Source organism: Lontra canadensis, unplaced genomic scaffold, assembly GCF_010015895.1.
Source record: "Lontra canadensis isolate GAN:19392208 unplaced genomic scaffold, GSC_riverotter_1.0 scaffold3, whole genome shotgun sequence".
NCBI classification, from domain to species: domain Eukaryota; kingdom Metazoa; phylum Chordata; class Mammalia; order Carnivora; family Mustelidae; genus Lontra; species Lontra canadensis.
The window spans coordinates 22,760,085-22,786,778 of NW_022630997.1; the positions used below are offsets into that span (position 1 = coordinate 22,760,085).

Consider the following 26,694-nt stretch of genomic DNA (forward strand, 5'->3'; position numbering starts at 1 on the left):
CAATTATAATACCAAATTAAATATGAAGAACTTGCCTTGTTCTCATTCTTTGAGGAGAGTATTAAACACAGCACTATTTAATATGAGGTTAGCTGTGTCTTATAAATGCCCTTTATTAAACTGAGGGTGTTCCCTTGCATCCCTCGTTTGCTGGAAGTTTTTATCACAAAAGAGTTTTGCCCAATGCTTTTTCTGCATTTATTAAGATGACTGCATGATTTTTCTCCTTGGTAAATTACATTGTTTGACTTTCAAGTATTGAAACAAACTCACAAATTCATGGAAAATGGAAAGGACCGAGAGTAGCAAAACAATTAAAGGGAGAAAAAGCTGGAGGACTTACACAATCTAATTTCAACACTACTACAAAGCCACAGTAACTTGAACAGTATGTTACTGGCATAAGGACAGAAATTTAGATCAATGGAATAGAATATCCAGAAATACACCTACACATATACAGTCAATTGGCTTTTAAACAAAGATACGGAGGTAATTCAGTGGGAAAAGGATAGTCAATGAATGGTACTGGATCCAAAAATAAAAGTAATGAACATCAACCCCTGTATCACACCATCACAGTAATTAATTCAGTATGAATCATAAAGCTAAAATGAAAACCTAAAACCACAAAATATCTAGAAGAAAACAGGAAAAATCTTCATGACTTTGGGATACAGAAAAATTTCTTAGGACACAAAAAGAACTAACCACAAAGGAAAAAAAAAGGTAAAATGAACTTAATCAAAATTTTAAAAAAATTTAAACTTCTGCTCTAGAAAGAAAGAAGGAAAGAAAGAACAAACAAAAAGACAACCTACAGATTGGGGGAAAATATTCCCAAAACATACACGTGAAAACATTCCTGTATCTAGACTATACATAAAACTCTTATAACTCAGTAATAAGCAGTTAACTACATGAGTTTTTGGAAATGGACAAGAGACTTGAATAGATCTTTCATAAAATAACATATATGAATAGCCTATAAGCAAATTGTGACAGATCAACAAAATTTCTGTATGAAATAAATATGAAGTTCAATCCCTTCCTCACACCACAAATAAAAGTTAACTCAAAATGGATCACAAAATGGATACTAAGTGTAAAAGCTAAAATTATAAAACTTCTAATAGGAAACATAGGAGAAAATTTTTACAACTACTGGAACAAGGAGAAATTTCTGAACACAAAAGTATAAACCACAAAAGAAAAACAATTGATAAATTGCAACATAATTAAAAACATCTGCTCTTTAAAAGACAAGCCATTATTGTATGGTAGAAAATACTTGTAAGATAAATATCTAATAAAGGATCTGCTTCTAGAACACATAAAAAACTCCTATAACTCAATAATAAGTAGACAAACAACCCTATTTTTTAAAAATGGGCAAAAGTTTGAAAAAGCACCTTACAAAAGAATACAAATGACCAACAAGCACATGAAAGGATGTTCAAGGTTATCAGTCACCAGGGAAATACCAATTAAAATCACAATGAGATAGAACTTCATCCCCACTACAACAGCTAATACTAAAATAACCATACCAAAGTTGGTGCAAACTTGGAGAAACTGGAATATTGTGGTGGGAATACAGGGTGATACAGCCACTTTTGAAAACAGTTTGGCAGCTTCTTACAAAGTTAAATATACATTTACCAGATGACCCAAAAATTCCACTGGTAGAAGAAAAATAAAAGCATACACCCACAAATAGACTTGTATGCAAATGTCTTTAGCAGCTTTATTCATAACAGCCCAAACTGTTGGAAAGTGACCCAAAAGTCTATCAAAAGATAAATAAACCACCTGTTGTATATTTATACTATCAAAGTCTGCTCAGAAATAAAAGGAATGATCTCCTGATTATGTAACATACATGGATGAATCTTAAAAACATTAGGTTATGTGAAAGAAGCCAAGCACTGAATAATTCCATTTATTTAAATTTTAGACCTGTGTTGATATAGTAGCTTCTAGCCATATGTTTAAGTAAAAAATTAATTTAAAGTTTAAGTAAAAAATTAATTTAAACTAAGTAGAATTAAAAATTCAGCACCCAAGCTGCACTAGCCACATTTCAAGTGCTACACAGTATACACTCTTCCAACTGTATTCTTCCCCCATCAGCTTCCCAAGGGGCCTGCAGGCTGCATTTCAATCCCATTTGTGCTCTTAGCCAGGCACCTCCAAGCACTGAACGACCTGCTCAACTATACAATATGGTGCTGACATAGCACTAGTACAGTGGAATCCTTCAATCTGAGTTTGGATCCCATCTCCATTTAACTTTGCTAAGGCTTAGTTTTTATATCTGTAACATGGAAGGGGGGGAGGAATCATAGTTTCTTATATAACCTCACAATAATCCTATGAGATGGTAATCCCTCAAAAAATGGTACACTTTATTCTTACCATTATATCCAGAGTCATCACATACTCCCTCCTAATGTAGAACCATGTTTATTTCTTTTAAATCCCCTCTGAGGACTATAATAATAAAGGTCCAATAAATACTTGCTCATGTATTATTCTGTGTAGAATGTTATTTGTATGTTAGTAGGTGGTGATTTTTTATCACATCCAGGGCAAGCAGCTGAATTATTTGTTAAGTTGAGCTCTACAAGTTTACCGGGTGTTAGCACATATGTGCAAGGGACTAAACGACTTCAGAAGAGAAAGGCACAACCCCTGCCCACAGGAAAATCATTTCACTGTTAGAGAGCCATAAAGAAGAAACTTAGGATATGAGCTAATATCATAAAATCCTGAATAATCCAGGCAGGCAGTTAAAAATTGAGAGAATCATTCAACAGTGTATGTACTAACTGTGCAACTGATAAAAAGCGAAGATAAGAGAGGGCAGAAATCAGCCTGTGCTCAAATCTTATCAGAGAAGACTTCCCAGAGAATGTCACAGTCCTTAAAAGAGGACTCTGACCTAGTAAATGAAGCCAGGGAGAAAATGGAGGAGAGAAGGAGTTTTGGCCATGTCTTGGAGATGGAATGGAAGGTTGTGGGTTGATAGAAGGTTGTGGAAGTTACCCTATCCTTGCTAAGCACCATGGCAGCAGAAGCAATAGGACCATCCTGGATAGGTGCTGGAAAGTTCTAATATCAGGTCAAGGCAGACATTTTGGAAGCCCTGCAATGAAGGGGAAGAGAAACACGGGGAAAAACCCAGAGCTGCTTCCTTGAAGCCCATGTATTACCCATCTTCTGCATTAAAAACATAACAGGCTTCCCCAAACAGCCAACTGCCACCGTTGGCTGGGGTACCTTTAGCTCATATTACAAGCAATTTTTAACTAGCTGATAGTTTGCAATATCAACACACCCATTCACTAAATTTTTTTTTCTTCAAACGGGTATTCTATAAGTCATTCCTCAATTAATGTAATTGTCTTTCCAAAGAATTAAAAATACATGTGATGAAAACCAACTCACTCTGGATGAGATAAACATAATAGAACTGCTCCACTACCCTAGCACATTCTCACATTACAGTCTCTCAGTAAAATGATCCTGATTTAATCAAAATGGGATATGATTCAGCTCCTACAAACTCTTTTCTTCATGGCTGTGCTTGATCTCCCTCCTACCTGGTTCCCCCACATCTGATACCTAGCTTACATTTCATCATCTTGCGGAGTAAAATGTTTTCCAGACTAAATAACTCTCCAGTTTCATAGAGGCTCTCTCATAAAGCCCCAACAGATGGAAAGCATTTTAAATCCACATACTTAATACATAAGATAACCATTTCTAGCCATTTTCTTTTTTATATTTGCATTATATTTAACACCATACCAGTGAAGATCTTCAGAGGTCCTCTGGTCAACAAGCTTAAAAATAATTCCTGTTCCTTATGGATGCCCACCAGTGACATCAAATTCTGGGTGAAAGCCCAAGACAACAGCTGACAAACAGCTGATATTATTCTAATGGATTGTTTTCAGTAGGGTTAAAAATGCAAATGGGATACCTCATTAACACTCAAAGTTCATTTTAGCTGTACCTCGGATTTATCACTAAGAAGTCATCATCCAAGAGGGAGAAGAAACATTATTCATACTTTTTACCTAATTGAAAAGAAAACCAAGCAAATACGTTTTTGGGTTTGCTGTTGCTGTTATTTAAATTTTTTTAGTCTGGGGACGCCTGGGTGGCTCAGTTGGTTAAATTTTTTTAGTCTGTAGGCCAATACCTTGATGCTTCTGTTATTTTTCAGGGCAGTGTAACCCAAAGTACAGAGCTGTTTGCAAAGAACACAATCTGAAGCAAGCAAGGTAGCTCCGACATGCATTACCAGCTTTGAGGACATTCGTGAGCCTCCAACAGGTGATGGAGGGCAGTCAGTATCCAGGGAGGGTGAGGATATGTGGGTGGAAGCAAGGAGCCATGAGTTGGCCAATCTCAGGACCTGGGTGGTGTGGGCTCCTCAGTAAATCAATGATGTCATATGACACTTGGTAAGGTAGAGTTCATTTTTGTTACCACTTTATCATTATTCCAAGTATCAGTTATGGTTTTTATGAGTTCCAGAGCTAAAAAACAAACAAACAAACAAACAAAAGCAAGTTTTGGCAAGAGTGTTGTACCACATTCTATATTGTTTAACAAATAACACATGTTGTATTTTTCTGATTATAAGAGTAACAGATTTACTGTAGAAAAATTTTTAAAAAGTCTGATAAGCATAAAGTAGAAAACATGAGCTAAGATCATTAGGTAAGTCCTAATTTTCTTATAACTTCCAGTTTTCCCCCCATGAACATATATCTTTTACAGAACTGAAACTTTACCATATTTTCCATTTGTATCTTGTTCCTTTTAATATTACATTGTTCAAAGGAATAACTTTTGGACATAATGAAATCTATATAAACATCAACACACCCTAAACACTATTTTAAAAAGGAGGAGATTGTGAAAAATGCTCCCCTTAAATCATGCCTAATCTCACCTGTTCGATATATTTGTAATACTGTCCTATCTTTGGAGTACAAGAACCTCCAGACTGATCAACCTTTCTTGCAAGGGCTGGTCAACCAAAGGGTAGGATTCATTCATTCACTTTTTCAGCAAAAATTTTTGAACACCTATGTCCCAAATCCTATGCTAAGCACTAAGTAAAAATAGTCCATAAAACTACAGATTCTAATTGAAATTTATCAAAGAGATATATGCTAGGTTCAGGTGATATTTTATAATATTAAACTAGGCCAAATGGAGCCAAGTTGGAAGGTGATCTAATCAAAACCAGACTCTCCAACGCACTAATATGATATTCCCTTCAGCCAGGGTGGTCTGGTCTGTTATTCCCCAAACCTGCCTATTCACCCCCATTTTTGTATCCTGTTCATCACTCCTGAGCCCCCTCTACCTTCCTTTCTGCAGAGCTACACTCTATTCAGGAAGTTTCTCTGACCAGTGACTGCGACTCACTCTGAAACTACTATTGCACCAGCCATCCAGAACATTCTTTACACAACCTTAATTTCCCTTGTTCCAAAGTGGGGTGGTGGTAAGTATTCTGGGACAGGTGCCAGAGCCTCATTTTCTTAATTATTTCCCACAGCTAAGCACTACATGCATTACTATAAATCACCTAACCATTTCTCAGGAATTTCTCCACATGATCCCATCTCTGAAAAGATTTTTCAAGAAAAATATTCTACCCCATCAATTGCTGCAAGCATATCTATATATTTCCTATCCTGACTAACAACGCTGGCTTCTTTCCTGCAGTGGGATGGCAGCCAAAGACAAAACACTTTTGGAATAGCAAATTTTGATCCATTTACCCATAATTCCTCAAGAAAACAGAACTACCCTGTGTAAAGCAGTCTCCTGGGTCATCACCTCTGGGCCACATCAAGACCTGAGGAGGTCCTCGTGAGGCACCTATCTGAGCATCTTGTGTCTTATTCAATCATCATAGCAACTCTGGTGACATATGTACTAAGACCACAATTTCCAATTTAGAGATAAGTAAACAGGTTTAGAGATTAAGCAACCTGCCCAGAATTATTCAGCTTTCCACTGGGGAAGCAGATATTCAAATGCAGGTAGCTACTTCCCCATAGCAAGCCTTCTATGCTCGTGCTAATAATTTTCTCACGTGTTCTTCCCATGAGGCTGAAACCAGTGATTCTCACATTTACATCAGCTTCATAATCATGTGGGGGACTTGGCACAAATGCACAGGCTTGAGTGAGAGATTCTGATTCGGGAAGGAGAGGGGAGATCTAAGTTTCAACAAGCACTTCCCCTTCTCCCAGCCAACCAGGTGACTCTGGTGCCAGCTGTCTTCAGACTACATTGATGATACTGTATTAAACATGAGGAGGCTAAACTCACCGGGGGAGAGGCTTTTGTGTAATGGCACTGATTTCATTACCCATGATCCACGAGGGCCTTAAAAAAGGTGGTAGAGGGATGCCTGGGTGGCTCAGTTGGTTGAGCAGCTGCCTTCGGCTCAGGTCATGATCCCAGCGTCCTGGGATCGAGTCCCACATCGGGCTCCTTGCTCGGCGGGGAGCCTGCTTCTCCCTCTGCCTCTGCCTGCCGTTCTGTCTGCCTGTGCTCGCTCTCTCTCCCTCTCTCTCTGACAAATAAATAAAATCTTAAAAAAAAAAAAAAAGGTGGTAGAGAGTTAGTGCTGAAACGGTACAGAGTGTCAGTTTGGGGTGATGAACTAGTTCTGGTGATGGATGGTATGGATGGCTGCACAAAAATGTGACTCTACTTAATGCCATTGAACTGTACACTTAAAAATGGTTAAAATGGCAAATTTTATGTTATGTGTACTTTATCACAACAACAACAACAAAAAACAGGGCAAGTTGCTAACTTCTTAGCTGCCTTGTAAAGGAGTTTGTGATATCCTTTCCTGCTGATCTGGAAAGAGGTGAGGTTTACTCGTAAGGGATGCCTTGTGAAAGGGACCTACTGAGAGAGAAATGGTGAAGAAATCTGGCCCCCAGGTGATCCCTCTTCAGCTCTGGACTGCCAATGCACACTCCAAGGGGAGCTGACAGGGTCCAAGCTTAGTGAGAGTTCCTGGCACATATTAGTAGGCCTCATCCCCTTCCTGCCCACAGCTTGTCCTGGACATACTCATTGGGGTCCACAGATATGACAGAAAAGGGAGGGAAATGCTCAAGGGACATCGGGGAATGAGCTTGCTTCATAGCTTCAGGGCCAGCCCCAGCCTGGGACTTTCAGCAAGTCAACCCACTTCCCTCAGACATCACCTAGCCAGTTCCTTCTCACCTTTCAGATTTAAGCTCAAATGTCACCACCTCGGAAATGTTCTGAAAGCTTTAAAGCAGCCCTTCTCCCCTCCCACCCATCGCTTTCTGTCATATTACACTGCCTGATTGTCTTCTGAGTAATCACCACCGCTGGAAATTATAAGTACTACTTATCTGTATGCTACTTACCGGCATCCTGAGACTAGGACCAGAGCTTCCTGAGAACTGCAAAAGGATTTGTCTACTTCTATGTTCCCAAAGCAGAGACATAGTAGGAACTCAATAAATATTTGTAGAATAAATGAATTAGCTTCATTTGTTAAATTCTGCATAAATTGGTTACTTCTATCTCCCAAGATGATTTACAGGAAATCAGCTCTGGCCAAGGTGCTTTGTAAAAGGGAAGATTCCCACAGGCTAGGTGGGATTACTATGGGGTTCGGGGGAAGGACAGTCCATGACACCTTAAGCACCTCAAGGAGCCTCCTCTGAGACCCTGACACAGTGATTTGGCTCCTCCTTACTCCTGCGCTCTTCCTAAGCAGAGACTTGTCTGGAATCTAAAAATAATAGATTCTCCACCCTATAAACCGTCCAAATAGAATGTAACACAATTATTTGTTATAAGGCAAAGCCTCTCAGTGAGCTTTCTCACTAATGAGGCATTATTTCTCAAGTAACAAGATGGGACTTAGGAAGTCAGGGATCTTTCAGGTGAGCAAACCTAGAAGAACCACAAAGACAGCCCCTGCCCTAGGTCATCTGGGTTCAACAGCATAAACTGAGTATCCAGTGTATTCCAGGTCCTGGGCTCAGCACCGGGGGCAGAGAGGTGACCCATACTGTCGTACTGGAGTGGGAGACCCAGATATTAAATGAAAAGCTCAAGGCCAGTGAGGTGAATATGGCATTGGAGGCGTGTGTGTGTGTGTGTGTGTGTGTGTGTGTGTGTGGTAAGGCTCTCTAGAATGATTGACACCCAAACTGAATTTAAAGTACAGAGAAAAGGCAAGTGGGGAAGAGTGAGCAGCCCAAGGCAAGGCACAGAATGGGAAGACTATGTGTTGTGTTTGGGGAGCTCCAAGTAAGGAAAGCAGTAGGTATTTACTGCCAGTGTGTCTGGGGTGCCAGGGGACAGGTTGGGGTCAGAAGGGGAACAATGGCTGGGACATTTACCCAAAGAAATGGGTAGTGACCACTTTCCTGCAGGTAGCAGATCAGAGCTAGTTTTCAGACATATGCGCACAGAAGCCATGTGGAGATGAGCCCACTCATTGGTCCAGCAGCCCCGAGGGCCAGTTTGGCTTGGCTAGGAGTAGAAACAGGTGAAATGAAAAATATACCCCAGTCTTCATTGTGCTGCAAGTAGAGGACTCAAGTTGGGAGGGGCTTGGCTTGGGGAATTGGAGAGATCCCAAGAAATTTCCCAGCCAGACTTGTCACACATGCTAGAGGGCACGGCTGCCTAGGTCATTGAGTCGGGACGGCCTGTGAAGCCCGGCTCTTGGCAGTCTTACCCTGGGATAGTGATGCTTCCTGAGAGTCTGGCAGAGCCACCCAGCTGCTGAGTCAGTGCTGAACAGAGGCAAGAGGAGAAAGAAGAACCAGCATCATTCCCTACATAGTAGCCCAAAGCAGACCCTCCTCTGAGTCCTGAGTGAAGGCAGCAAAAATGAAGAGAAGGAAAATGAGGGCCTTGGTGTTTCTGCATAAAACATTTATGCCCCAAATCCCCAAATCGTACCACTAGATGTGGTACGATTTATAGCATCAAAGGCAGGAAAGCCAGAGAAAGAGAGAGGGAGGGAGAAGGAAGAGAATGGGTGGGTTGGGATAAAGCAGGTACAGAGGGGGGTTCTTCTTCCTTTCCTTTCCCTGTTGTCCTTACATTGGAGCTGCCTCAGTCCCATGTACTCGAGAGAAAAGGGAAAAATGAACCTATTTCTCAAACGAGGATATACTTTCAGAAGCTCTCAAGTGGGAATTTAAAACTTTGTATATTCATTCTGATACTTGTTTAAAAAAAAAAAAAGAATTCTCAAACCCAACCTACCCCTCCCCAAATCAATCACTCTAACTTTGGCTGAACCTGGAGATGGAAGTGAAAGTCTCCATCTCGTTAGCATATGTTCACCCTTTCCTTTTCTCCCTGTAACTTCCAGCTCCTCCAGCTTAAGGCACCAAGAAGGCTGAAAACAGCAAGTGGCTGAGCCTGACAAAGAAATGCCCTATAAGGTTAATAACATATTCATAATTCACCCCTGGAGGATATGCTTCTCATTGACCCCAACAGCTTGCAAATCCCTGGCTTAATATTGACCAACATATCATACTATCTGCTGGGCAGTGTCCTACAGAGTACAAGCAATCAACATCTGCAGGATGGACAGATGCAAAAGTTGGAAACATGGTATATTCCATCAATAAAGGAATGATTAAATAAAACATGGCACATTTCTACCCAGGAAAACAGATTTTTCTTTGTTTTTATGACTGATATAGACAAATTTACCTGGAAAGAGTTTCAGAGTATATTGTTTTATTTAAAAAAAAAAGATTTTATTTATTTATTTGAGAGACTGAGATCACAAGTAGGCAGAGAGGCAGGTGGTGGGGGAGCAGAGAGCCTGATGCAGGGCTTGATCCAAGACCCTGGGATCATGACGTGAGCTGAAGGCAGAGGCTTTAACCCACTGAGCCACCCAGACACCCCTACTGTTTCATTTTTAGAAGTAAAAATTGGGACAGCTGGATGGCTTAGTCGGTTAAGCGTCCGACTCTTTGATTTTGGCTCCTGTTGTGATCTCAAGGTTGTGGAATTGAGACCCACATCAGGAGCTTCTGCTTGGGATTCTCTCTCTCCTTCTACCCATCCCCCTACTTTCTCTCTGTCTCTCTCCAGTGGATAAATAAATCTTTAAAAATAAATAAATTAATTAAATAAAATACTTTTAAGAGAAAAAATAAAGTAAAAATTTAAAAATAAAACATTTTATGAGCTCACTTATATAAAACAAAACCACACACAAAAACAAACGTATATCTTTATGTGTATGTGTGTGGATGTATAAATGGATTAGAAAAAGTTTGTAAGAACACCCACTGAACTTGTAACAGTGATTGCTTCTGAAAAACAAAGTAAAATTGGACAAGGGTTAATATTAATGGGGGCTTTTACTTTATCTGTGTTTACACAGTGTTTACATTCTTTCTAATCAAGAATGTATTACTTGCATAATTAAAAGTAAGTCATAATATGCAAATCAAAAATACAATTTTTAAAAATCTGAAATTATTGTATGTCATTTTTTCATCCTGTAAAACTTTGCTTGAATGAGTTAAACAGCCTGAGGAAGGCAGCAGAACTAGTTCCCACTTGGGCAAGGGTTTGTTTATCCTGCTTATCTCAAGTTAGAGCCAACAATGCTAATGATTCTGAGTAGCACTGGCCACTCCTTGGCCATCCCATCCACTCCCACCCACAGCTTCAACTATCACCTCCATGTGGATGACTCCCAAATGCCTCTTTCCAGACACAGACTCTTCTCCCAAAGTTACAGTCCTGATTTTCCAACTTCCTGTTGGGTAGAGCCAACACCCCATGTACAAAACCAGACTCCTGCCCTCCTCCTCTCCTAACTCAATTCTCTTGCCTAACTTCCTCCTTCCTATTAACTGGTACATCCTTTTTCCCATGAACCAAGAAAGAAAATTTCCCATTCATCTCTAGCCCTCTTTATCCACATATTCACCCAGTTAGCTGCTATATTCTAGTGATTTTTCAAAAAAGTTCTCCCCAACTGTTAACTCCCTTCATTGTCACTGACAGTGACACTGTCATTCCCTTCGTTGTTCAGGCCCTTTCCATCGATTACCTGGGTGGTGGAATCCCCTTCTAAGTGGTCTCCTTGCTCCTGACTGCTTTCATCCACCTGATAGGCGCTGATTTTCCGTGTCAGCCTGAGGTCATTTGGAGCTTCTATTCCATCACTTACTGTACCAGCTATCCCAATACTGAATTGTCTGCAAATTTAGGAAATCAGGCTTCATTTAAGCATCTGATGAAAATGTTAAACTGGGCCAAGCCAAAGATAAACTGGGCCAAGCCAAAGAGATCTGGACCACAGATCTCTTTCCAAGGGAAGCCAGAGGTTATCGGGAGGAAAGAAAGAAACTTAAAACAAACAAAAAACAAATTACTGTCAGACACTTTTCACGTACTGTCTCTTTATACCTTACAACAATTCCTGTTACAAGGTATTATTGTCCTAATTTTAGAGGTTGTTTTTTTTTTAAGATTTTATTTATTCATTTGAGAGAGAGCACGAGTAGGGGGTGGGGTACTGTAGGGGAAGAAGCGGGCTCCCTGCTGGGGAAGGAGCTCAATGCTGAGCTTGATCCCAGGACCCTGGGATCATGACCTGAGTCCAAGGCAGACACTTAACCGACTGAGCCATCCAGGTGGCCCCTAATTTTAGAGGTTATAAAACTGAGGTTGAGAATGGCTTAGAAACTTGTGAAAAACCTCACAGCTATTAGGTGGTAGAGTTCTGATCTGAACCCATGTCTGCTGATTCCAGAGCTCATGGTTTTTCCACCATATAGTTGGAAACTTCCATGGATCCTCACCTTCTAAAAAATAAAACACACACCTCTTAACCTGCATCAAAGGCCTTAAATAGCCTAGCTTCAAACCTAACTTTGTAATAGCACAGAGAATGCACATGTCAAACACAAATAATGTTTCATGTGCTTTATTTCATTTAATGCACCACAAATCTGTGAGGTAGGTACTCTGATTATGCTCATTTGACGGATTCAGAAACTGATGAAAAGTGAAATTAAAAGTACTGTTCTGCAAATCAAAAACGATCTCAAAATAAAAATTTAAAAATATCAACATTACCCAGCTAGTAAACAGCAAAGCTGGATTTTAAACTGAGGTTTGCCTAGCCAGAGAAATATTTAGAAGGCAGAACAGACAGGAAATTCAATTCATACAAGTAAGTCAACATTTGTCACTGGCTCGATATGGTGCTGGGACTGGAGATGAGAGAAGTGAGCACTAACAATGGTCCTGCTCCTGGCTTCATGGAGCATGTGCTTTATTGAGAAAGAGACAATTAAATGTGAAGGAGAAGCCCCCAGTGCTAAGAGACCATGGACTCAGAAGGGATAGCCTTGGAGAATTGAGGTTTCTGGTCTCAGTAAGTGGGTTGGTACGGGTTCTATTCACGGCAACAAGGAACATGGGAGAAATAGGTTTGGGAAAAGACTGAAACAAGACACGACTTTTGGGAAGATGTCACACAGGCCATTGGAAATGCAGGTCTGGAGCTCGAGAGTGTGGAGGAGGCCACGAAAAGGTCTGGAACCACTGACGTAAAAGTGAAACTCAACTCATGGAGGTGGCTTTACTCTAAGGAATCCCAAAATTTATGTAGAGCAAACAAAGAGAAAGAAGGCCTTAAAGGAAACCCTGCTCACCTGGCCATGCTTTCCTGTTATTGGACCTTGGGAGACTATGAAGCCATACCCTGCCTCAGTCCAGCCCTCACTTTGCACCGGAAAACTCCACCCCAGAGCTCCCTCTCCTGGAATCAAGCCATTTAACAAATGTCCAAAGACTCAGCCATTTCTTAGTAAGGACACTGAAATTTTCAAGTATTTGTGCTCTGTCTCACTAACTGGACTAAAAGATCTTTGATGGCAAATCTGGGTATAAAATTAGGAATACAGTCAACATTCTCTTTACAGAAGCAACCAATTGCAGTCAATTTCAAAAAGTGTAATAAAGCAGTAAATCAATAGCTGAGCATTTATGTAAACTAGTTACTCCAGAAGAATCTAAGTGTCTTCCTCAATAACATCAACCCAGAGCCTGGGCATTCTCCCAAGCTTTCCCGTGAGCCTCTGCACTGAACAGAGCCAGTCATAAGGTGATCATCTTCTACCTCTTCTTGTACATTCAAGTCTCTTCCCTGGAACGGGCCATGTCTTTTAACCTAGCAGTCCTTGCCTCCAGAATTCCTCAAGTTGAAAAGAAATCTCTTCAAAAGGGAAGACATGAGGATGAAAATGTTTTGCTTGAGAAAACACCAAATAGCAGCATGAAAAATCTCATTCCCATGAATCGAGCCACACTTTTAACCAATCCTCTTTGACAAAACATTGTTGTATTTTATAGCTTGTAAATGATTCCTCCTTCATGATGTTTTATACTGCCCTTCCATAAATAAATAACTGTCTGAGATAGAGAGAAAGGGAGAGAGTTAGTAGCACCTTGTTTCACAAATCAGAGAAACTGCTGGGTTCTTACCTGTATTACTGTCTGGCTCAGTAAGCCCAGGGAGGCTGTGGCTGTGGGGGGGGGGGGGGGGGCGCTCTACTCAGGCCACCAGCCGTGCAGGGCCTGACACACTGGAGTGACTCAAAATGACCTCTGCATGTATGAGCAATGAATGAATGAAACAAGAAGGTTGGGGGAAAAAAATGTAGAAAAAAAATGAGGAGACAGGGAATGAGGAGTGACCAGTAGCAAGACTGTGAAGAAGGCAAAGGTGAAGAGAAAACCAAGCATCTCCTACATCTGAGGCTCAGATTCTCCTCAGCTTCTCCACAAAAACACCCACACAGTGGCTACATTTTGGGGTCAGCTTCTCAATCCTATACCTGATGCACACATATAGTAGTCACCATTTAATATTTTTAAGTTTTGTAACTGCCTCCTTTCTTCCTTTTTAATGTGCCTTAGGAACACTAAAAAAAACAAACAAACAGATTTTATTTGTTCAGTTGAGAGAGAGAAAGCGGGTGCAGGAATGGGAGGGGAGGGGCTGAGAGAGAGGGAGAAGCAGACTCCCCACAGAGCAAGGAACCCCATGGAGGGCTCCATGTGGAGCTCAATCCCAGGACCCCGAGATCATGATCTGAGCCAAAGGCAGACACTCAACCAACTGAGCCACCCAAGTGCCCCAGGAACAATTTTTTTTTAACCTTTCACCTAAACTAAGCCTTGACATTGAATCTGACAACTACTAGGTTCTTAGGCAACGATGCAGCAGCTCATGCCTGTCCTGTGGTTTTGCCACTGCACTACTTAACACACCATTGCTCCAGAAAACGGGGTCTGTATTGGGTGTCTGGAATCCACGAACAGTGGAATTCCAATTCTGCCTATCTTATGAGAGACATAGGAAGTAAGAGTGTCCCAGGTTTAAAAAAAAAAACAAAACAAAAACCAAAGGTACTGATTGCATTTTCACCACACAGGAAGAGCCTCAGTTAACCAATCTCTGATATGCACTTTGTTTTCCTTACTCTCTGCCACACAAACAAGATCTCCAGCTCCTCACCACATGGGAAGCTGCCCCTGTCTCTCTCAGAAAGGCATGGGGGGCTCCTGAACTCCAGTCTATGCATACTAAGGAGGAGCAAGCTAATTTTAACATCAGCCTTTGATGACTAAGGCTAAAATAAAGCTAACTAAAAAAAAAATTCCAAAGTAAAATCTAAATGGATTCCAGATCATTCCCTATCTTAGATAATTCATTAACACCATGATAATAAACTGCCACAATGAGACTGCAAGTATGGTTTAATGATGGGAAATTTGTTAACATAATATAACACATCAGTAGTCAAATGTGGGAAAAAAGCATATAATCACCTCAAAGATTACCTTTTTGACATATGACATAAGTCAATTCTCTTTTATTTCTTTTTTAAATCTGTGGCTACAAAACTACTTTCTCAAAGTGATTTAAACTTTTTTAAAAAGATTTTATTTATTTATTTGACAGACAGGAATCACAAGTAGGCAGAGAGGCAGGCAGAGAGAGAGAAGGGGAAGCAGGCTCCCTGCTAAGTAGAGAGCCCAATGCAGGACTTGATCCCAGGACCCTGGGATCATGACCTGAGCCGAAGGCAGAAGCTTAACCCACTGAGCCACCCAGGCACCCCTGATTTAAACTCTTTAAAACCAAAAGATAACATTGTATTACCTAATGAATATGAAGAGCACTTCAATTAAAATCAGGATTAAATTAAAAAGTTTATTATACTTATTCTTAGTTATTAATGTTCAGGAATTTCTGCTTCAGAAGAGAAATAATCATTGTTTGCAGATAATACAATTCTCTACCTAGAAAGCTCAAGAGAATCAGCTAAAAAATTAAGTTGGTTAAATAAAAAACACAAAACATTTTTAAAAGATTTTATTTGTCGAGAGAGCACGTGTGCATGCATAAGCAGGGGAAACAGCAGCCAGAGGGAGAAGTGGACTTGCTGCTGAGCAAGCAGCCCGATACAGGACTCTATCCTGGGACCCTGGGATCATGACCTGACTGAAGGCAGATGCTTAACCGACTGACACACTCAGGTGTCTCAAAACACACAAAACAATTTTTAAATAAGAAAAAATATGTTTACTGTGAAGGTACTAAATTTAACTGAAAGACATAAAAACATTTGAGTAGATTAAGAAACATACTGAAAAGATAAAAAGAAGATGGTGTATATTTACTTATATATACATCCACCCACACACACATATACCCCACACACAATAGGATATTACTCAGCCATAAAGAAGAATGAAATCTGGCCATCCAACACGGGTGGAGCTATAAGTCAGATGGAGAAAGACAAATACCATATGATTTCACTTATATGTGGCATCTAAAAAACAAAACAAATGAAGAAACAAAACAAGCCCTTAAATAAAGAGAACTAGTGGGTGCCAGAGGGGAGGTGGATGGGGGGAATATTACAGTATACGGAATATAGTAATACTGTAATCATGTTCTATGGTGACAGATGGTGACTGTACTTACTGCAGTGAGCACTGAGTAATGTACAGAATTGTCATGTCAACATGTTGTATACCATAACATTGTATGTCAATTGTACTTCAATATTAAATTTTTTAAAGGAAAAAAAAGAAAAAGAAACAGGAGTATAAAGACTAAATACTATAAACATATTCATTCTTTCTGAATTAATATATAAATTTATTATAATCCCAATCAGAGTCTCGGTGGATTTTTGATGTCTGACAAAATGTCTCAAAATTTAATTTGCAAGAATAAGCAACAAAGTAATAATAAAGAAAATCTGAATAATTATGAGACAGAACTGCCTCTATGTGATACAAACATACATTATACAGCTAACATTCCTAAAACAGTGAGGTACTCAAGCATTTGCAGATAGATTATTTTAGGCCTAAAACTGACTTTAGAATATACAAAATGAGATTAGGAATTGCCTAGGATTATCCAATAAATATGTTATTCAAGGAAATTATATAAACATATATATATGAGGAAATCAATATATTACTAAGGAAAATTAAGTATTTAGAAAACAGTTTAAGTCTCCAACTCATAATATGGACAAAAAACTGATTCCAAATCAAAAGCTGAATGTAACTAAAAGCCTGAAAATCTACAAAATATAGTTAATCATGAAAACTAGACAAAAGCTACAAGTTTAAAGGCCATGGAAGTAATTAACAGGGAGGACATAGATCTATGGTCCTATAGAATTTAAAATTTTCTGTACATTAAAAAAGTGCTAAACATTTCAAAAATATATTTCATTAATATTTTTATATAGTATCCCATAACAGAGGTAAGCACGATCTGCTTAATTATGATTAATAAAAGTAGGTGAAAACTTATAAAACATGATCTCAGTTTGGGGAGGAAAAAAAGAACAAGGGCAAAAACCCTAGAATGCCAAGAATTAAATGTTATTACTCTAGAGGATAGAATTATAGGTGATTTTTTGACTTTTTCTTTATTGCATTTTTCTCTATTTCCCAAATTATCCAAAATAAACTTGTATTATTTTGCAACCAGGAAAAAAAATGCTAGTTGAGAAAAATAGCATCAAGTGACAAAGATAGGAAAATACTTGTAAAAATACAGAATGAAGGGATGTTACATCCTTAATTCATTAAGAAGTCTCACATAAAAAAGAAAGACAAATGGAAAAACTACTATTAAATAACCAAGAGAAAGTACAATGATAATATGTTTTTTCTAGTAATCAAAGAAATGCACATTCAAACTATGGAATACCAAGTCTGATATCTTTCACTGATATCCACTGGAAAAATCACTCTAATATATCATTAGCAGAAGTGCAAATGGGTACAACCTTTTTAGAGAGCATTTTGGCAGTATGTATCTGGAGTCTCTAAAAAACTTCTGCACTTTGATCTGGTAATACCACTTCTAAGGACTCTGTGCTAAAGAAAGAATTGGAGATCTGGGCAATGGAGAGGTATATGGATAGAAAAAAACAGGGATCAACAGCTAAATGTCCAGCAATAGGGGGACAGATGAGTCCTCCACAGGACCACACGCTAACATGAGATCCAGTCACTGAAGTCAAGGTTTGGAAACACTGAATGATGTGGAAACATCTTAATGATGGAATGTCAGGCAAAGAACCCAGGATTTAAAATTGTGTATTATGTATCTATAGTATGGTCTTTTGTTTGAAACAAAGATCTTAGTTTTGCTGCTCCCCAACTAAGTGGCTTTCGTCAAATCCTGAGTCTCTTGAGAGACCAGTTCTTTAACTTTAAAAGTGAGAAGGGGATACTTGGACTCCTCCTTTCTAGCCCTCAATGTTCATTGTTGGATGATATAGCATATAATAAATAAGTAATAAATCACAAATGGATGTATAATATCTGCATAAATAAGTAAAAGATAAAATTTTAGTTGTTAAAATAAAATTGTTTGGATTAGGATTCTCTCTCTTTTTTAAACTAGTATCCTCCTAAATAGGTGACATATTTTAAGTGTGATTGCTTAGATAGTGATAATTCATCAGAACAATACAGCGTGGCTAGAAATAAGCACACGTTCTTATCCTCTGTAACTAATTTGATCTGGGCCTGCCTGCCTGGGTCAGGAACACACTTCACCTGTTGTCAGCCATCCCATGACTTGGCATTGGTGAGTCCCGGCCCCTTTTCAGTCAGCAAAGGGTAGTCAAAATCCTAGATCCAAGAGATGTCATGCGAGAACCTGCAGGACAGGCTGACTGCTATGTTGCACTCATGGCCCGGGAAGGTCACTTTTTGGAGTTCTCTTTGCAAATTTCTACTGCTTGTATGTATCATAGCTCAAGAAGTTATTGCCTTCTTCTGTTAGGTTCAAATATTAATTGAGCATATTTCTTTCACCACTGCCTGGAGCTCACCAATCCCTCCCACAGTGAATTTTAAAACCACGCCGGAGGCATGATGAAAGAATAAACCTCGAACACAGTAAACCAGGCTGAGTTAGGACTATTGAACCTGCTGAGTGGCAAAGAAGTGAATCGGAATCAGCTCAGACCCCAGCAGTTAACCAACTGCAGACAGAGTGAGGTTTACACGCTGCCCTGTCATCCAAATTCATTCTGCCTTTGGGGGGAAAAGGGAATACAGTTTCATGCCAAAAGTATTTAACTTCTGTGAATTGTATCCACCTCTCTGAGACTGGCAAACCGGACTACCAGAGAGGGCTTCAATTCTTCTAGGCAAACATAACGTAGGTGAAAATATGTTCATCGATGAAATCTGAGTTCGTGTTGTTAATAATAACAAATGAATCAAAACTCCGTTAGAAATGACAGTAACTTGAACCAAATCCAGTGATATCCAAATTAAACTATGTTATACGATATTTTAATCCTAGATGTGTATAGCATGCACTTGGTCACATGTGTTTTTTCCCAGTGATTTTTTTTCCATTCCCTGGATTTTCCATAGTCAGTGATATTATATAGTTTAAACCTAAAATGAAGTCATCAAAAGAGTCTCTCCTTGCTTCTGCCTCTTTCTTAATTCTGCATATTGCAGCCTTACTGTTTTATTATTATAATGTAGCTGTTCCAACAAGGCATTAAAAATATATAGATGGTCATCACGTTTCGTTATACCTCTGGACTTATAGAGACACATCATCAGCCCCTCTGAAGGAGACCTTCCAGGATTCTTATAAATGGAGCACATTTTGTTGGGGCCACCATCTAACAGATCACGCCACAGAGTACACAGCAATGTCACCACTGAGCAGATAATGGCAGTGACCAGCCCTGTCTGACCAATAACCCAGTCAACCTTAGCCACTCTGTTTATGTTCATATTTTGTTAAGTCCTGAGGGGAGAGGGGGAAGGATTCAACCATATTCAGTCTGTATTATGCCTTGGAGAAGAAGCAGGGAGGAGACTGGAGTTTCATTCTGCTCCTCTCATCCCAGCACCTACCTCTGGCAGGAAGGGGAGAAAAGAAGAATGTCCCACAAATCCTAAAAGTAGCAGAGACCCTGCTTCTTGGCAGAAGGCAGTGAAGCCTCAGAGATCTTGGGGACATGCAGGTGCTGTACCCATGAGAGGCAGCCTCGTGTCACTGCCCCTGAAGTCACCTGCAGTCAGAGACGATGGAAATCTCAGGGGCAACCAGGCAGACAGAGGAGTAACAGGGGACCCTCCGCTGCAGCACCACAAGACAGCAGAGCCGCACAAAGACATGAGGCTACCTGCTTCTTCTGCCACAGCACTGGGAGACTTAAAAATAAGAAAAATGATCCCGAGAGCTAGTATTAGTTGAATTCTTATTGTGATCAGGCACCAATCTAAGCTCTTCACATGGATTACCTCACATGAGGAAGTTTGGGCCCCAACAGGCCAAGTCTTTTGCACAAGGTTGTGCAGATTGTTTATAAGTCAGTGGAGCCAGGATGTAAGCAAAGCTAAGCAACAAGCATCCAGACTCCAAACTTATAAAATAGCAATTAGAGAAAACACAGAGTTCTATTATCTTGCACACCCCAGTTTCTGGGCTAAAGATCTTAGCAGAGAGCCTTAACATGCAATTGAGTTCCTCTCCAACTTCTCTGTCTCTCTAGCAATAGAAGCAGGGTGAAGGGCTGAGGTCTTCTCTGACCACACCCCTCACTTGGCAGAGGCCCCAAACACTCCCCGAACATAGTTTGAAAACCACTGGTCCCAACCAATATCACTCCAAATTTTGTGCTTGAAAGACAAGAGCAGCCAGATAAACCAAAGGAAAGGGGCAAAACAACCTCCCCCTGCAGCCCTAAGTCACAAAGCCACCTCACAGTCCAGTCCTTGACACTAACCATCTCCAGTTTGAGCAGTTGAGGGGCCAGGAGGAGGTGGAATTCAGGGCTGGAGCGGAGAGTCAGGAATGAGGCAAATCCAATAAACAGGCAGAGGTGGGAAGCAGAGCCAACAGGATGCCTGGGCCAGCGGTCTGTGGTGAGCGAGCGAGGCTGCTGTGAGAACAGAGGTGGGAGCACGAGAGGGAGACCAGCACAGGAACTGCTCCCAGGGCCAGCGTCCTCCAGCTTCAAGCCGTCCACACATATCATTCGTGACAGGAATGGCAAAACCTTACCAAGCACTTCAATACCAGGCCTTTTTTGGGGGGGGAGGGTGTGGGGAGGCATTGAAAAGACAGCATTGCCTTCCTTCTCACTGATCCAAATACTCTCTTCCTTCCATACAGTAACATACCATTCAGTGGCTGATACTGTTAGATGTAGCCGACAGAAATGCCAGCTTTGGGGAACAGCATGGGTAACACTTAAAGAGTGCCAGACTGCTTGGATTCTCATCCTGGCTCTACCACAACTAGCTCTGTAACCTCGGGCAAGTTACTCAACCTCTGGTGCCTCAGTTTCCTCTTCTCTGAGATGCAGATAACAAAAGTAGCTATCTCAGAAACTTGCTGTGAGGATGACAAGCTCATAGGTATGACGTACTTAGAATAGTACCCAAGCAAGGTTTGCGGTACCCATTGGCTGTTCTTGTTCCCTCACTGTGAGAGCTTGTGTTTCACTCCTGACCACTTTCTGGTTTCTCTTCCATGCCCTCTTAGTCTTGTATTGCTGCTGTGATAAATTGCCACAGACTTGGTAGCTTCAACCACACAAATTTGTTATCTTACAATTTTGGAGGTCAGAAGTCTAAAATAAGGCTGCATTCTTTCTGGAGGCTCTAGGGAATAATCCATTTTCTCACCTTTTCCAGCTTCTAGGTGGCCTGCATTGCTTGGCTCATTACTCCTACCTCCTGCTAGGGACTCTGATCCTCTAGCCTCCCTTTTATAAGAACCTTCTTGACCAGACTGGGCCCATCCAGATAACTTTTTCACCTCAAAATCTTTAATCATGTCTGCTGGGTCCCTTCTGTCATGTAAAGTAACACACACATAGGTCCCAGGGATTAAGACTAGGATGCCTTTAGGAGGCTATTGGCATTATTCAGCCTACCACACACACCTCTCCAAAGTTTAAACTGCAGACTGTTCAGTCTGAGTTCTCTTCCTTAGGTCTCACAGCAGCCCTGTAAGATTACTATCCTACAGAAAGGTTAATTGCTAGTCTAAGGTGGTACAGCTAGTAGGTGGCAAAGCCTATATGTAAACCAGGTATGTCTGACTCTAGTGTCACTGTATTTCGCAGATAAGGTGTCTTGTCCCTACGCCTTAAGTCATTATTACTTGGGGATGTGGGGGGAAAGATGGCACCATGATCATTAGGAGGAGGCTGGGAGGCTATGCCATAAACGGTAAAATGCTCCCTGGATACAGAGAGACGGGGTCCTGCCGAGACCATACTAAAAGATCCACACGGATAGTGAAGCACTCAGAACATTCTCTTATACTCAAAGGAGAAACCGTGGGGGTAATTAAGAATTTCTTTATATGTGATTATCTGGGTGGTTCAGGGTCCCATTCTTGAATTTGGCTCAGGTCATGATCTCAGGGTCCTGAGATCGAGCCCTCATACCCAGCTCCCTGCTGAGTTGCTTGTTCCTCTCCCTCTGCCCCTCACCCTGTTCATGCTCCCTCTTGTCTATCTCTCAAATTAATAAATAAAATCTTAAAAAAATTTCTTCAAACATGGTCCAGAAGGGACCACCTATTCCTGCCACCACTTGGAGGGAAAGTAAAAAGTCCATTTCTGACCCCAGACCAGGTCTGCAGTTCTAAGTCAACCTCCAAAAGAAGAGAGGAACTTACTCTTCCCTGGAGAGACCTCCAACTGAGTCAGACAGATCCAGATCCTCTGAAACCATACCAGGAAGTCTCAGAACCCCTACAGCCCACCAGAATGGCCCCACCAGGGCTCAGCAGTCAGTATACACCAGGACCAAACCATCCCCTGCCTTCTACTTCATAACTGTTATGAGTATATAAACCCCCATGTGCCACTGATTTCACCAGGGGCCCGGTAGCTTTACCAGTGCCACAATGAATGGCCTCTTTTTCTATAGGTTCTTACATACCGAATGGCTCGAAATAAACTGTGAGTGGCACAAGGTGGAAAGGGGGGAGCTGAATGACAGCTAAGCATGCCCACTATGGTGGTGTAACCATCCGTAGCATTTCACCCCCAACTGCTAAACAATTCAGCCAGAGCTCTACCTGAAACTTTCTAATAAGCTGAATTAAAGCTCTCTGGCTTCACCAAGCCAAAAAATGTGGCCATTCATTTGTTCTGCATGATGAGACCAGAGGCTGATGCAGGATAGTGCACTGGTCCAGGGAACAGACTCTGAAGCCAGCCTGTTCTGACTGACTCCTGGCTCTGGCACTTTCCTGCTATGACTCCACGCAAGTTGCTTAACCTTTAGTTCCTCAGTTTTCCCATCTTCAAAATGGACATGATGATGGAGGCCCATACTCCTTTATCCAAAACAGAAGGTTTTTTTTGGCTTTTATAATTGTGAGACAGTGCCATAGGCCATATATTACATAACACTATTGGTAGGATCCACAGCAAACATGCCCATTCTCTCTGAAGTAAAAACGTATGAATAGTTCTCACCATGTGAGAAAAGTAAAGACTGATAATCTCACATCAACTCAGACCAAATTTTGTAGCAAAATTTATGAAAACCAGTTTTCAGATCTTGTTTTGATTTTGGAATTGCAGGTAAGGGATAACAGGTCTCTGACACTTGCTGCCTCATGTTAGAATGAAATAAGTTAATAGATGTAGAGTACTTAAAACACTGCCTGACTTGCAGTAAGCACTACCAACAATAACTGATACTATTATTTGTATCTAAATAGATTTGCTAGAGAATTATAAACAGCAACATTTTAATTTATGACTGAATTAGGTATCTTTGCAATTAACAGACATGAACGCTTTAGAACAATATTTCAGGACAGGATTTCTGGAATGATGGAAGTGTTCTGCATCTTCATTGTCTTGTAGGGTAGCAACCAGTCACATGTAACCACTGAGCACTTGAAGTGTGACTCATTAATTTTATTTAATTCTAACTAATTAAAATTTAAAGCCAATAACCATACACCGTTTGTGGCTACCATACTGAGAACACAGCTATAGAGGGCTAGGTTCTGATCTGGCCCATGAAAACCTGTTTAAACCATAACACAGATGAATTACGGCTTTAATAAAAATAAGCCTGAATTCTGCACCCTGAGAGCAGAGAAGTCTGCATCATGCTGAAAAGAGTTTTTTCTTCCTTTCTAGGCCCTGTGGTTAACCCAGGGCAAAGTACATCTTTGATATCATCTTTTCTCTATTCCCTACTTCTCCAACTTCCTTTGTGGGAACCCCACGTATCTGGGCCACATGTTTCCCTAAGCCCCACCAATACCTCCCAACCCTTCTCTCAGAGTACCATGCTCCCCATCACCTGCCTTTCCTTTCCCCAACCAAATTCCCACTTGCTCAATGCCAAGATCTCGACCAAATGCCAGCAGGAAAGCAACTTGATTAAATGAGCTGCTACTGCTTTTTCTAGATTTTCCCCTACGTTTCCTTCTAAATCCAGAAGCTCTAAATCATTGTGTTCCTGGGAACCCCCCCTCTCCATTGTGTTCCCCGGGATTGCCCCTCTGCTTAAATACCAGCAGAGGTAGGCACAAGCATAGAGACAGAGTCTGGAATGAAGCAGCTGTTGTCCTACATAGGCTCTTTGCCAGCCAGGTGTGTGGAAGGCAGGGACAGCCAGTGCACGCGCACGCATGCACACACACACACACACACACACACACACACAAGTGCAAAGCAGCCTCACTCTGTGCAAATATCTCCTCTTGCCCAAGCATGGGAAACATTCCCTGCCCTTTGCTTTAAAAAACATCAATTATCGTTCATTGATTTGGAAATGTATACTAAGTAGCAAGTTGCACATCACATTTATTTTTTAAAGTATACAACAAAAGCCCAGAAGGGACTGTGACTAACAACAGTTGCAAATAGAAAACAAAACAAAACAAAACAAACAAACAAAAAAAACCAAGCACCTTCACTGGAATCTAGCTTCACCACAACGTACTTGAGCATGGAATTTTTAATGACACAGGTCAACCTTGGAACACATCCAAGGAGCTTATGTTACTAGAAGGACTGGAAGAACGTCCCTCAGCTCACTCTCACCTCTCACTTGGTCCCAAAGCATGGACCAAAGATAATTATTATGCATGGTTTCTGCGTATAAAGAAAATTTCCTCTATGGGCCTGTAAATGGAGGACAACATGAATGGTAAATATTATGTTTTTCAATAAATACTTTCAATTCTATTATCTCCTCCAAAGCAAAAATTTCTGTTGAAGAACCAAAGTCTTCACATTTAATAGCATCCCACAATTATTTCAGAGGACCTCATAGCTGGAAGCGCTGCGCTAAGACAGCCACAGTTAATGACTTCAGTAGGGAAAATGAGACGTGCACAGAAATAACTCTCAAAGAAGGAGAATGGAGAAAGGTCGGGAAGGTAAAATGCTGCAGGAATTGCAGTAGGAGAAGGTTGATTCTTTGGGGCTGGGTTTAGCAGGGAGGGCCTCAGAGTAGCAACAAAATTCAGCTTGAAGGATGGTTAGGATTTAAAGTGGTGAAATGGGCAGGAAGGGCATTCAGGAAGAGGAAAGGGGAAAGGATGTTCTAGATGACAGCATCCTCAGGCATTCTTTAGAAAATTATCTGTGCAGACATGGCTGCAAACAGCATCCAGAGATAGTTCAACTCCCCATGTCCCGCAGTGACAAACTGTACCGGCGTCCACTGGGTCACCTGCCTCCACCTCCCAAGACAGGCTCTCAAAAATTTCCCCGGTGGGTCCAGCATTCTTGGCCTCCGATGTGCCCATTCTGCGGTAGTGGCCCCACCCCATCCCACCTCGGTTCCGACAAGAAACACAAGGAAAAGGACCTAATCTCGCAGGGATCTAAAGGACCCTCCGGCAAATTCTGCAAAATGCAACTACAATCATGAACAGTGTGCGAATAAAACTTTTTAATGAAGTGACTCCCCCATAACATCTCTTCAGGGAACTTAGCATTGAAAGTGACACTGGTAAATCTTTAAATGTAGACTCTTTCACACACGAACAACTAGTTGAGTCGATTGAACCAACAGTCTCATGGCTTAAATACCAGGCACGGGAGTGGGTGGTGGGGGGAGAACCCCATACATTTACACTGTGCATTTAATATTAGCCACAACAGAGGACTTCTGGCTCTCGTTATTCGTTATCATAACGCCAGAGAACATTAAAAAGGACGCGGCCAGTCTTCTGGTCACTAAAGTGAGCCCTGGTCCAATATGGTATTTTCTAGGACTTGATGGAGATGGACCTCTCCAGGAACACTCTCGTGGGCACCCTCCTTGAAATACAGTTGCTAGGTGCCGCCTCAAAAAGAGCTTATGTTTTCCCTCTCTGACTGGCCGCTTCCACAAGTACACGGAAAACGCGGCGGAGACTGAGGCAAACGCGTGCAGGACCGAGGCACGCGCTCGGGGAGCCCGGGAGCCGGAGCCGCCGCCCGCCTGCGCGCCCTCCCAGCGCGGCCTCGGTTTCCCCCGGGTGGGGGCGGGGCCCTGCGCCAGGTACCGACGGAGGCGGCCGCCCTCGCGGATCCGCGGGAATCTCACAGAAAGCGCCCACCTCTGCCCTGCGCCCACCTCAGGAACCCAGCCACACAGTCGCCTCCTCACCTCTCCTCTTCGGGCCAGTCGCGCCGGAGTCCCCGAGTGCAGCGTCCCTTGGGGACGCGCCTGTCGCTAGCGGCGTCGGGTGTCCCCGCTACCGTGTGTCAGCGGAAGAGCGGGTGCCAGCAGCGCGCCGCAGCCAGGCAAGTGCCCGGGAGGCAGAGCCCGGGGCGCGCCGCCCGCTCGCCCGCCGGGCCCCCACCCACCCGCGCCCGCCGGGGTCCCCCACCGCCGCCCGCCGCGCTAGCGTGTGCGCCCCCGCGGGCGCCGCTCTCTTGCTCGGCGCCCCTGGACTCTGCGAGCTGCCGGGACCGGACGGCGGCGCGGGCGGCAGCGCGGCCCCCGCCCTGGGCCGGCCTTTCCCAGAACTCGCCCGCCCCGGGTGAGAGGCCGCGAGCGCCGCCGCGGGCCCCCGGGCGGCCGGGGGAG

At 41.9% G+C, this 26,694-nt stretch overlaps 1 protein-coding gene across 3 annotated transcripts in view; it reads right to left on the reverse strand.

Annotated features, from left to right (window-relative positions):
- PLCE1 (phospholipase C epsilon 1) overlaps positions 1–26,477 on the reverse strand; it is a 311,110-nt gene extending 284,633 nt beyond the window's left edge. For 2 of the 3 annotated variants that reach the window (XM_032836091.1, XM_032836082.1), the window contains exon 1: positions 26,272–26,475. The gene's annotated coding sequence lies outside the window, so the exon portion shown is untranslated. Of the gene's footprint in view, positions 1–26,271 lie in introns of all 3 variants that reach the window. The other variant, XM_032836099.1, reaches the window with a different exon arrangement.
- Positions 26,478–26,694: the final 217 nt, after the last annotated feature.